Below are 13,598 nucleotides of genomic sequence, written 5' to 3' on the forward strand. Positions count from 1 at the left end.
AAGAAAGAGTTCTTGCCTGTGTTACAAGGTGTGAGATTGAGTAAGACTCAAAACCCGACCACGGCAGAAGATAGAAAGAGAATGAAAGTCATTCCCTATGCATCAGCCATAGGTTCTATAAAGTATGTCATGCTGTGTACCAGATCTATTGCATACCCTACCACTAAGTTTGGCAAGGGAGTGCAATAGTGATCTAGGAGTAGATCAATGGACAGCGGTCAAAATTATCCTTAGTGGAATAAGGATATGTTTCTCGATTATGGAAGTGAAAAAAGGTTCGTCGTAAAGGGTTACGTCGATGCAAGTTTTAACACTAATCTAGATGACTCTGAGTCTCAATTTGGATACATATTGAAAGTGGGAGCAATTAGCTACAGTAGCTCCGTGCAGAGCATTGTAGACATAGAAATTTGCAAAATACTTACGGCTCTGACTGTGACAGACCCGTTGACTAAAATTATCTCACAAGCAAAACATGATCACACCTTAGTACTCTTTGGGTGTTAATCACATAGCGATGTGAACTAGATTACTGACTCTAGTAAACCCTTTGGGTGTTGGTCACATGTCGATGTGAACTATGGGTGTTAACCACATATAGATGTGAACTATTGATGTTAAATCACATGGCGATGTGAACTAGATTATTGACTCTAGTGCAAGTGGGAGACTGAAGGAAATATGCCCTAGAGGCAATAGTAAAGTTATTATTTATTTCCTTATATCATGATAAATGTTTATTATTCATGCTAGAATTGTATTAACCGGAAACATAATACATGTGTGAATACATAGACAAACAGAGTGTCACTAGTATGCCTCTACTTGACTAGCTCGTTAATCGAAGATGGTTATGTTTCCTAACCATAGACATGAGTTGTCATTTGATTCGGGATCACATCATTAGGAGAATGATGTGATTGACATGACCCATTCCGTTAGCCTAGCACTTGATCGTTTAGTATGTTGCTATTGCTTTATTCATGACTTATACATGTTCCTGTAACTATGAGATTATGCAACTCCCGTTTACCGAAGGAACACTTTGGGTGCTACCAAACGTCACAACGTAACTGGGTGATTATAAAGGAGTACTACAGGTGTCTCCAATGGTACATGTTGGGTTGGCGTATTTTGAGATTAGGTTTTGTCACTCCGATTGTCGGAGAGGTATCTCTGGGCCCTCTCGGTAATGCACATCACTATAAGCCTTGCAAACAATGTAGCTAATGAGTTAGTTACGGAATGATGCATTAAGGAACGAATAAAGAGACTTGCCGGTAACGAGATTGAACTAGGTATTGAGATACCGACGATCGAATCTCGGGCAAGTAACATACCGATGACAAAGGGAACAACGTATGTTGTTATGCGGTTTGACCGATAAAGATCTTCGTAGAATATGTGGGAGCCAATATGGGCATCCAGGTCCCGCTATTGGTTATTGACTGGAAACATGTTTCGGTCATGTCTACATAGTTCTCGAACCCGTAGGGTCCGCACGCTTAAGGTTTCGATGACAATTATATTATGAGTTTATGAGTTTTGATGTACCGAAGGAGTTCGGAGTCCCGGATGAGATCGGGGACATGACGAGGAGTCTCGAAATGGTCGAGACGTAAAAATCGATATATTGAACGACTATATTCGGAGTTCGGAAAGGTTCCGAGTGATTCGGGTATTTTTCGGAGTACCGGAGAGTTACGGGAATTCGTCGGGGAGTATATGGGCCTTATTGGGCCATACGGGAATAGAGGAGAGAGGCCGAAAGGAAGGAGGCACGCAGACCCCCTCTGGTCCGAATTGGACAAGGGGTGCGGCCCCCCTTTCCTTCCTCCTCTCCCCCTCTTTCCCCCCTTCTCCTACTCCAACAAGGAAGGAGGGAGTCCTACTCCCGGTGGGAGTAGGACTCCCCTTGGCGCACCCCTCCTAGGCCGGCCGCCCCCTCCCCCCTTGCTCCTTTATATACGGGGGCAGGGGGCACCTCTAGGCACAACAACACAAGTTGATCTTCGTGATCGTTCCTTAGCCGTGTGCGGTGCCCCCCTCCACGATATTACACCCCGGTCATATTGTAGCGGTGCTTAGGCGAAACCCTGCGACGGTTGAACATCAAGATCGTCACCACGCCGTCGTGCTGACGGAACTCCTCCCCGAAGCTTTGCTGGATCGGAACCCGGGGAGCGTCATCAAGCTGAACGTGTGCCAAGAACTCGGAGGTGCCGGAGTAATGGTGCTTGGATCGGTTGAACCAGGAAGACGTACGACTACTTCCTCTATGTTGTGTCAACGCTTCCGCTTCGGTCTACGAGGGTACGTAGACAACACTCTCCCCTCTCGTTGCTATGCATCACCATGATCTTGCGTGTGCGTAGGGAAATTTTGAAATTACTATGTTCCCCAACAGTGGTATCAGAGCCTAGGTTTTATGGTTTGATGTTATATGCACGAGTAGAACACAAGTGAGTTGTGGGCGATACAAGTCATACTACTTACCAGCATGTCATACTTTGGTTCGGCGGTATTGTTGGATGAAGCGGCCCGGACCGACATTACGCGTACGCTTACGCGAGACTGGTTCTACCGACGTGCTTTGCACACAGGTGGCTGGCGGGTGTCAGTTTCTCCAACTTTAGTTGAACCGAGTGTGGCTACGCCCGGTCCTTGCGAAGGTTAAAACAGCACTAACTTGACGAACTATCGTTGTGGTTTTGATGCGTAGGTAAGAACGGTTCTTGCTCAGCCCGTAGCAGCCACGTAAAATTTGCAACAACAAAGTAGATGACGTCTAACTTGCTTTTGCAGGGCATGTTGTGATGTGATATGGTCAAGACGTCATAAGATATAAGTTGTTGTATGAGATGATCATGTTTTGTTGAAGTTATCGGCAACTGGCAGAAGCCCTATGGATGTCTCTTTGTTGCATAAGATGTAAGTGGCAAATAATTGCTTTACTTTATCACTATATGATAGCAATAGTTGCAAGAGCAATAGTTGGTGAGACAACCATGTGATGACACATTGATGTAGATCAAGATGATGAAGATCATGGTGTCGTGCCGGTGACGATAGAGATCATGACAATACTTTGGAGATGGAGATCAAAGGCGCAAGATGATCATGGCCATATCATGTCACATATTTTGATTGCATATGATGTTTATCTATTATACATCTTATTCTTGCTTTGATTGACGGTAGCATTTTAAGATGATCTCTCACTAATTATCAAGAAGTGTTCTCCCTGAGTATGCACCATTGCCAAAGTTCGTCGTGCCCAGACACCACGTGATGATCGGGTGTGATAAGCTCTATGTCCGTCTACAACGGGTGCAAGCCAGTTTTGCACACGCGGAATACTCAGGTTAAACTTGACGAGCCTAGCATATGCAGATATGGCCTCGGAACACGGAGACCGAAAGGTCGAGCGTGAATCATATAGTGGATATGATCAACATAGTGATGTTCACCATTAAAAACTACTCCATCTCACGTGATGATCGGTTCTGGTTTAGTTGATTTGGATCACGTGATCACTTAGATGACTCGAGAGATGTCTGTCTAAGTGGGAGTTCTTAAGTAATATGATTAATTGAACTTAAATTTATCATGAACTTAGTCCTGGTAGTATTTTGCAAACTATGTTGTAAATCAATAGCTCGGGTTGTTGCTTTCATATGTTTATTTTGATATGTTCCTAGAGAAAATTATGTTGAAAAATGCTAGTAGCAATGATGCGGATTGGATCCGTGATATGAGGTTTATCCTCATTGCTGCACAGAAGAATTATGTCCTTAATGCACCGCTAGGTGACAGACCTATTGCAGGAGCAGATGCAAACGTTATGAACGTTTGGCTAGCTCAATATGATGACTACTTGATAGTTTAGTGCACCATACTTAACGGCTTAGAATCGGGACTTCAAAGACGTTTTGAACGTCATGGACCATATGAGATGTTCCAGGAATTGAAGTTAATATTTCAAGCAAATACCCAAGTTGAGAGATATGAAGTCTCCAACAAGTTCTATAGCTAAAGGATGGAGGAGAATCGCTCAACTAGTGAGCAAGTGCTCAGATTGTCTGGGTACTACAATCGCTTGAATCAAGTGGGAGTTAATCTTCCAGATAAGATAGTGATTGATAGAATTCTCTAGTCACCATCACCAAGTTAGTAGAACTTCGTGATGAACTATAGTATGCAAAGGATGACGAAAACGATTCCCGAGCTCTTCGTGATGTTGAAATCGACGAAGGTAGAAATCAAGAAAGAGCATCAAGTGTTGATGATTGACAAGACCACTAGTTTCAAGAGAATGGCAAAGGGAAAGAAAGGGAACTTCAAGTAGAATGACAAGCAAGTTGTCACTCCCGCGAAGAAGCCCAAAGCTGAACCTAAAGCCTGAAACTGAGTGCTTCTACTGCAAAGGAAATGGTCACTGGAAGTGGAACTACTCCAAATATTTGGTGGATAAGAAGGATGGCAAAGTGAACAAGGGTATATTTGATATACAGGTTAGTGATGTGTGTTTTACTAGTGCTTATAGTAGCCCCTGGGTATTTGATACTTGTTCGGTTGCTAAGATTAGTAACTCGAAATAGGAGTTACAGAATAAACAAAGACTAGTTGAAGGGGAAGTGACGATGAGTGTTGGAAGTAGTTCCAAGATTGATATGACCATCATCGCACACTCCCTATACTTTCGGGATTAGTGTTAAACCTAAATAAATGTTATTTGGCGTTTGCGTTGAGCATGAATATGATTTGATCATGTTTCTTGCAATACAGTTAATCATTTAAAATCAGAGAATAATTGTTGTTCTGTTTAAATGAATTAAACCTTCAATGGTCATACACCCAATGAAAATAGTTTGTTGGATCTCGATTGTAGTGATACACATATTCATAATATTGATGCCAAAAGATGCAAAGTTAATAATGATAGTGCAACTTATTTGTGGCACTGCCGTTTGGGTCATATCGGTGTAAAGCGCATGAAGAAACTCCATGCTGATGGGTTTTTGGAATCACTTGATTATGAATCATTTGATGCTTGCGAACCGTGCCTTTTGGGCAAGATGACTGAAACTCCGTTGTTCGGAACAATGGAACGAGATACTGACTTGTTGGAAATAATACATACCGATGTATGCGGTCCAATGAGTGTTGATGCTCGTGGTAGGTATCGTTATTTTCTGACCTTCACAAGATCATTTGAGCAGATATGAGTATATCTACTTAATGAAGCACAAGTCTGAAACATTTGAAAAGTTCAAAGAATTTCAGAGTGAAGTGGAGAATCATCGTAACAAGAAAATAAAGTTTCTACGATCTGATCGTGGAGGAGAATATTTGACTTACGAGTTTGGCCTTCATATAAAACAATGTGGAATAGTTTCACAGCTCACGCCACATGGAACACCATAACGTAATGGTGTGTCCGAATGTCATAACCGCACTTTATTTGATATGGTGCGATCAATGATGTCTCTTACCGATTTACCAATATCGTTTTGGGGTTATGCATTAGAGACAGCTACATTCACGTTAAATAGGGCACCATTAAATCCGTTGAGACGACACCGTATGAACTATGGTTTAGCAGTAAACCTAAGCCGTCGTTTCTTAAAGTTTGGAGTTGTGATGCTTATGTGAAAAAGGTTTTCAACCTGATAAGCTCGAACCCAAATCGGAAAAGTGCGTCTTCATAGAATACCCAAAGGAAACTGTTGGGTACTCCTTCTATCACAGATCCAAAGGCAAAACATTCGTTGCTAAGAATGGATCCTTTCTAGAGAAGGAGTTTCTCTCGAAAGAAGTGAGTGGAGGAAAGTAGAGCTTAATAAGGTAATTTGTACCTTCTCCCGAATTGGAAACTAGTTCATCACTGAAATCAGTTCCAGTGATGCCTACACCAATTAGTGAGGAAGCTAATGATGATGATCATGAAACTTCAAGATCAAGTTACTACCAAAACCTCGTAGGTCAACCAGAGTAAGATCCGCACCAGAGTGGTACGGTAATCCTATTCTAGAAGTCATGTTACTAGACCATGATAAACCTACAAACTATGAGGAAGCGATGATGAGCCCAGATTCCGCGAAATGGCTTGAGGCCATAAAATCTGAGATATGATCCATGTATGAGAACAAAGTATGGACTTTGATTGACTTGCTCGATGATCAGCAAGCCATGTTAAATAAATGGATCTTCAAGAGGAAGACAGATGTTGATAGTAGTGTTACTATCTACAAAGCTAGACTTGTCGAAAAAGGTTTTTGACAAAGTTCAAGATGTTGAATACAATGAGATTTTCTCACTCGTATCGATGCTTAAAAGTCTGTCCGAATCATGTTAGCAATTGCCACATTTTATGAAATCTGGCAAATGGATGTCAAAACTGCATTCCTTAATGGTTTTCTTAAAGAAGAGTTGTATATGATGCAACCAGAAGATTTTGTCAATCCTAAAGGTGCTAACAAAATGTGCAAGCTCCAGCGATCCATCAATGGACTGGTGCAAGCATCTTGGAGTTGGAATATACGCTTTGATGTGTTGATCAAAGCATATGGTTTTATACAGACTTTTGGAAAGGCATGTATTTACAAGAAAATGAGTGGGAGCACTACAGCCTTTCTGATAAGTATATGTGAATGACATATTGTTGATCAGAAATAATGTAGAATTATTCTGCAAAGCATAAAGGAGTGTTTGAAAGGAGTTTTTCAAAGAAAGACCTCGGTGAAGCTGCTTACATATTGAGCATCAAGATCTATAGAGATAGATCAAGACGCTTGATAAGGTTTTCAATGAATACATACCTTGACAAGATTTTGAAGTAGTTCAAAATGGAACAGTCAAAGAAAGAGTTCTTGCCTGTGTTACAAGGTGTGAGATTGAGTAAGACTCAAAACCCGACCACGGCAGAAGATAGAAAGAGAATGAAAGTCATTCCCTATGCATCAGCCATAGGTTCTATAAAGTATGTCATGCTGTGTACCAGATCTATTGCATACCCTACCACTAAGCTTGGCAAGGGAGTGCAATAGTGATCTAGGAGTAGATCAATGGACAGTGGTCAAATTATCCTTAGTGGAATAAGGATATGTTTCTCGATTATGGAAGTGAAAAAAGGTTCGTCGTAAAGGGTTACGTCGATGCAAGTTTTAACACTAATCTAGATGACTCTGAGTCTCAATCTGGATACATATTGAAAGTGGGAGCAATTAGCTACAGTAGCTCCGTGCAGAGCATTGTAGACATAGAAATTTGCAAAATACTTACGGCTCTGACTGTGACAGACCCGTTGACTAAAATTATCTCACAAGCAAAACATGATCACATCTTAGTACTCTTTGGGCGTTAATCACATAGCGATGTGAACTAGATTACTGACTCTAGTAAACCCTTTGGGTGTTGGTCACATGTCGATGTGAACTATGGGTGTTAACCACATATAGATGTGAACTATTGATGTTAAATCACATGGCGATGTGAACTAGATTATTGACTCTAGTGCAAGTGGGAGACTGAAGGAAATATGCCCTAGAGGCAATAGTAAAGTTATTATTTATTTCCTTATATCATGATAAATGTTTATTATTCATGCTAGAATTGTATTAACCGGAAACATAATACATGTGTGAATACATAGACAAACAGAGTGTCACTAGTATGCCTCTACTTGACTAGCTCGTTAATCGAAGATGGTTATGTTTCCTAACCATAGACATGAGTTGTCATTTGATTAACGGGATCACATCATTAGGAGAATGATGTGATTGACATGACCCATTCCGTTAGCCTAGCACTTGATCGTTTAGTATGTTGCTATTGCTTTATTCATGACTTATACATGTTCCTGTAACTATGAGATTATGCAACTCCCGTTTACCGGAGGAACACTTTGGGTGCTACCAAACGTCACAACGTAACTGGGTGATTATAAAGGAGTACTACAGGTGTCTCCAAAGGTACATGTTGGGTTGGCGTATTTCGAGATTAGGTTTTGTCACTCCGATTGTCGGAGAGGTATCTCTGGGCCCTCTCGGTAATGCACATCACTATAAGCCTTGCAAGCAATGTAGCTAATGAGTTAGTTACGGAATGATGCATTACGGAACGAGTAAAGAGACTTGCCGGTAACGAGATTGAACTAGGTATTGAGATACCGACGATCGAATCTCGGGCAAGTAACATACCGATGACAAAGGGAACAACGTATGTTGTTATGCGGTTTGACCGATAAAGATCTTCGTAGAATATGTGGGAGCCAATATGGGCATCCAGGTCCCGCTATTGGTTATTGACTGGAAACATGTTTCGGTCATGTCTACATAGTTCTCGAACCCGTAGGGTCCGCACGCTTAAGGTTTTGATGACAATTATATTATGAGTTTATGAGTTTTGATGTACCGAAGGAGTTCGGAGTCCCGGATGAGATCGGGGACATGACGAGGAGTCTCGAAATGGTCGAGACGTAAAAATCGATATATTGAACGACTATATTCGGAGTTCGGAAAGGTTCCGAGTGATTCGGGTATTTTTCGGAGTACCGGAGAGTTACGGGAATTCGTCGGGGAGTATATGGGCCTTATTGGGCCATACGGGAATAGAGGAGAGAGGCCGAAAGGAAGGAGGCGCGCAGCCCCCCTCTGGTCCGAATTGGACAAGGGGTGCGGCCCCCCTTTCCTTCCTCCTCTCCCCCTCTTTCCCCCCTTCTCCTACTCCAACAAGGAAGGAGGGAGTCCTACTCCCGGTGGGAGTAGGACTCCCCTTGGCGCGCCCCTCCTAGGCCGGCCGCCCCCTCCCCCCTTGCTCCTTTATATACGGGGGCAGGGGGGCACCTCTAGGCACAACAACACAAGTTGATCTTCGTGATCGTTCCTTAGCCGTGTGCGGTGCCCCCCTCCACGATATTACACCTCGATCATATTGTAGCGGTGCTTAGGCGAAGCCCTGCGACGGTTGAACATCAAGATCGTCACCACGCCGTCGTGCTGACGGAACTCCTCCCCGAAGCTTTGCTGGATCGGAACCCGGGGAGCGTCATCAAGCTGAACGTGTGCCAAGAACTCGGAGGTGCCGGAGTAACGGTGCTTGGATCGGTTGAACCGGGAAGACGTACGACTACTTCCTCTATGTTGTGTCAACGCTTCCGCTTCGGTCTACGAGGGTACGTAGACAACACTCTCCCCTCTCGTTGCTATGCATCACCATGATCTTGCGTGTGCGTAGGAAAATTTTGAAATTGCTACGTTCCCCAACAAATTTTGCTATCGAACTTTCGTTCAACGAGAGCTTGGAAGTTTTGAAACACTTGAAACACATCGGATCGTTTCTTAAGAAGATAGATCTAGGAGTACTTGCTATAGTCATCGATGAAGCTAACATAGTATGTATGTCTACCAACTGAACTGGGGGCAGGCCCCCATACATCAGAGAAAATGAGTTGCAAAGGTTTGGTAGAAATACTGGTAGAAATTGGATAGGGTAGCTGATGACTTTTAGCTCTTTGACAAGAATCACAAATGGTTTCAGTATCACGCTCTCCAACATATGGGAGCTTATTCTTCCTAAGCAATCGCTCAATTAAAGAAAAAGATGCATGCCCTAGTCTATCGTGCCACCTCGTCGTTGAGAGTTTGGTGACACCATATGCTTGCTTATTGAATCTTCTAAACTCCGGAATCAACAGGTAAAGCCCTCAAACGCATCTACCTCGGTAGAGAACCTTCTTCGTTGCCTGATCCTTGATCAAAAAGAAAAAGGGGTGAAACTTGAGGAATACATGATTATCAATGGCAATTCGATGGACGGAAAGAAGGTTTTTAGATGCACTAGGGACATGTAGTATTTTTTTGAGGTGAATTGGACGATAAGGGGTTTTAACAACTGAATGACCAACATGTTTGATCCTCATACCTGCTCCACTGGCGGTGTGGATCTGGTCTTGACCACGGTATTTCTCCCGCATGGTTACTTTCTCCAACTCACCGATGATGTGGTTTGTAGCACCACTACCCATGTACCAGTTGGTATCTACACCGTATGAAGCTTCGGCAGCACCAGCAACTTTTTCGTCCTGGGAGGAGTCACCTTCATCTTTCTCGAACCTGTACCAGCAGTCTTTGGCGGAGTGGCCAAGCTTACCGCATATCTAACAGCGGACAGCGTCGGGACGATTCTTGGAGGAGGAACGGCGGCCCCTGTTGTTGTTGGAGGAGGGCCGTCCGCCGGCACCGGTGCGAGGGGCACCGCCACCGTTGCTGTTGCTGTAGTTTCCGCCGCCGCTGCCCTTGCCCTTGCCGCGCGGCGGACCACGGTAGCGGGAGCCACCACGGCCACCACGAACAGCAGCGTTGGCGGAGGACTTGAAGCTGCTGCCGTTGCTGCCTTGGAACATCGCCACGCGCTGATCAAAGTTGCTCATCTGAGCGAATAGATCATCGAGCGTGACACGGCCGGTGCGGGCGTCGAGGGCCGACACCAATGGCTGGTACTCCATACCCAGCCCGGCGATGATGTAGGAGATCTGTTCGTCCTCATCTAGAGGCTTGCCAGCATCTGCTAGCTCGTCGGCGAGGCCACGCATATAGGCGAAGTAGGCGCCCACCATCTATGTGCCCTTCTCTGCGTTGGAGAGGGCGACACGGATGTTGTTCACGCGCGATCTGGACTGGGACGAAAACATGTTCGCCACCGCAGCCCAGAGCTCATGCGCCTTGTGGATGTTGGTCACCTGGACAAGAACTTCTCTGGAAAGATTAACCAGCAAATATGCCAATACCTGCTGATCTTCCCGCACCCAGACTTGATGAAGAGGGTTCGGCGAGGCTGATTCCTTGCCATCTTTGTCCTTGGTGATGATGAACTTCTCTGGTTCTTTGATCGTCCCTTCGGCATAGCCGAAGACACCAGCCCCGATCAGCTGTGGCGTGACTTGTGCCCTCTAGAGGACGTAATTCGTCCGGGTCAGCTTCTCTGTAACCTGACCATTGAGGCCGGCCAGAGGAGCTCTGGTGAAGGAGGAGGACATGGCGAGCTCGTGGGTGGAAGAACGATGGGTGCTAGATGTATAGGAAGAGGGAGGCTCTGATACCATGTGAAGATTGGCTTAAGCGTCTTACCTCATTGGAGGGACGCGCTGCGTGTTTATATAACAGGGGCGCACCTCCCTGGATAGCGCATACAACCGGTTTGGACTACAACTTGTGAACCAAGAAAAGAGAGGGAGAGATAAGGCTACGGTTACAAGAGGATAGATCGATCCTAACAACCTAGCCGATGCGTGCTATATGCTACGTTACAATATGTTTAACAGACATCAACAGCTTTTAGGTGTTTCCTTCCAAATGGCTGACGCAGTGGGCCAGTAACAGTTACGCTAGTGTCAGTCCATGTGACCTTTGCTCCCATCATTTCAAGTACCTCAGCAAATTTCACTTCACCCTGCAAGATTAACCTTAGTAAGGGAGAATGACAGCATAAGACTGTATGCTCAACCAAAAGGGTAAAAATGGATAGTAGAATTTTACCTGCAAACTGGTGGTGCCGCAACCTTCGACAGTCACAGTCCCTCCGGTGATGGCAGCACCAGCCAAGAAATAGCTCGCACTTGAGGCATCACCTTAAACATAGGCATTTCCACGGGACCTGTCGATTCCAGAATAATGGATGGCTTGTTTAGGAAATGGTTACTGCAACTTTTATGAAGTTTGAACTAACAGTTTCCGAGTACGTAAGAGTAGTATGTTCAGTAAAAGTGCGGATGTGACCTATAGCAACAAGGGCATAACTTAGAAAGGGCCAAAAGAAGCAAAATCAAGAATCACCTGCATTTTTTTAAAGGGGAATATATTAATATCAAGCAGATACCAATTACACCCAGCCTCTGCAACAAGAAGATGTCTAAAAATATCCAAGATGCACACATCCAAAAAAGAAAAGAAAAAGATAAAAGAAATGAGAAAAAAGACCCGCCACAGTGATCAATCACCGGCAGTAGCAGCACTCTAACCACCACCAAATACAGCATCCGTACTACAAATGGGGTTCTCCATAAGCAATGCCTCCAAGAAGGAAACAAAGAACAAACATCGTCATTGCCCGATCAAAGATCTTAGGTTTTCACCCTAAAGAAAGATCGCGTTCGCAAAACAATGTGTTCAACAAGGTCACTGCCAAACACAACCAATAAAGATCAAACCTTGGGTTTTCACCGTTGAAATCACAGCTCGGTACTCAGAGGAGCACCACCAACAAAAAAAGTCCTCAATGATGTTGCCCCCACTTGCCGAGACTACTACTACAAGTCACATACCATCTTGCCTGGCCCCAGAATCACCTGCACAGATGCTCATCGCAAAATAACAGCCATTAAACTGACAGTATTCCCTATTTTCATTCCAAATTTAAGATGGATGATACTTCTGGAGTGATCAAATCTATGTACCAGAAAACGCAATTGTACAATTCATTGTAAGCAGTGGGCCCGATTGCCTAGGCAGCAGGCACTGAATTCCTAGTACAGTGCACCTTCATAGCTACTGAGCAGTCAAAAGTTTTAGTAAAACATTTATTTCCTAGTTTTTCCATAATTCAATGGGGTTGCGTCTGTAAATATTTGGCAAACTGAAAACTGGTATCTTTCAGTAGTACTCCACTATTAGAAGAAATGAAACAATAAAATGCTTGTTAGAAGAAATAGGAAAAGGTAGAACTTGCTTGTATTTTTGTCCTCCCTTAATGTTGAATCTGTCCCAACTATCAGAATGCTCCGCAGTCAAGCCAAAATGCTCCATCAATTTCAGTGTCATTTCAAGGAACAGAGATCATTTTATCAATGATTTCAATCTCGACATCCTCAAGAGCCAAAGGAGCAGCCATCTGCAAGGAACTAGGTATTGACTGCTAATGGAACCAGAGAGCTTAACCTGTGAAACTATTCGATGTTAAGTGTCAATCTATGATTGATCACACAATACCCAAGTATTGAAATTATTCAATTTTTATTGGTTCTTAAAGTTTAGTGCACGGTGTAAGGTCGCATTGCATCGTACTACCCATAATAATATATTTTTCTTTGACAACTGAGAACTGAATGTGCACAAAAGTACATAACATACAAGTTTGCGAGTAGCTAGCCTTGCCACCAGGTAGCCCGATACGGACAGGTGGGCAGTAGTACCAAGGAAACAATCAGCATCTGCGGCGAGTTGCTTAACCAATAGGTCGCTCCCTCATTATTGGCACCAACATAATTGCATTTGTTTACTCACTTTTGATTTGTTTCCCCATTTCCTCCAGGGGATTCATACATTGGATGGGGATTCCTAAAACAGTCCATTCAAAACAATGAAACCATTAGGGTGAGTTATCCTCATGATTGTAGTAAACTTGCTCATGAGTTCGCCTCTTCATGTGTTGGTGTCGTCCATGGAAGCCAGGCTATGTTGCCCTACATACCAGATTTTGTAGCCTGTTTGATGCCCGGTGATTTTGCAGTGGAGTGGAATGGATGAGAGCATATAATGTGACGAATATATGATTTTACTACCCATAAAGGTGAAGATAGCTAATGAAAGCTGACTAGAGAT

General features: G+C 43.7%; 2 pseudogenes; both read right to left on the reverse strand.

Annotated features, from left to right (window-relative positions):
- LOC119284099 overlaps positions 1 to 13,260 on the reverse strand; it is a 30,194-nt pseudogene extending 16,934 nt beyond the window's left edge.
- LOC119290340 lies at positions 10,417 to 10,555 on the reverse strand (annotated as a pseudogene).
- Positions 13,261 to 13,598: the final 338 nt, after the last annotated feature.

Source organism: Triticum dicoccoides, chromosome 4A, assembly GCF_002162155.2.
Source record: "Triticum dicoccoides isolate Atlit2015 ecotype Zavitan chromosome 4A, WEW_v2.0, whole genome shotgun sequence".
Taxonomy (NCBI): domain Eukaryota; kingdom Viridiplantae; phylum Streptophyta; class Magnoliopsida; order Poales; family Poaceae; genus Triticum; species Triticum dicoccoides.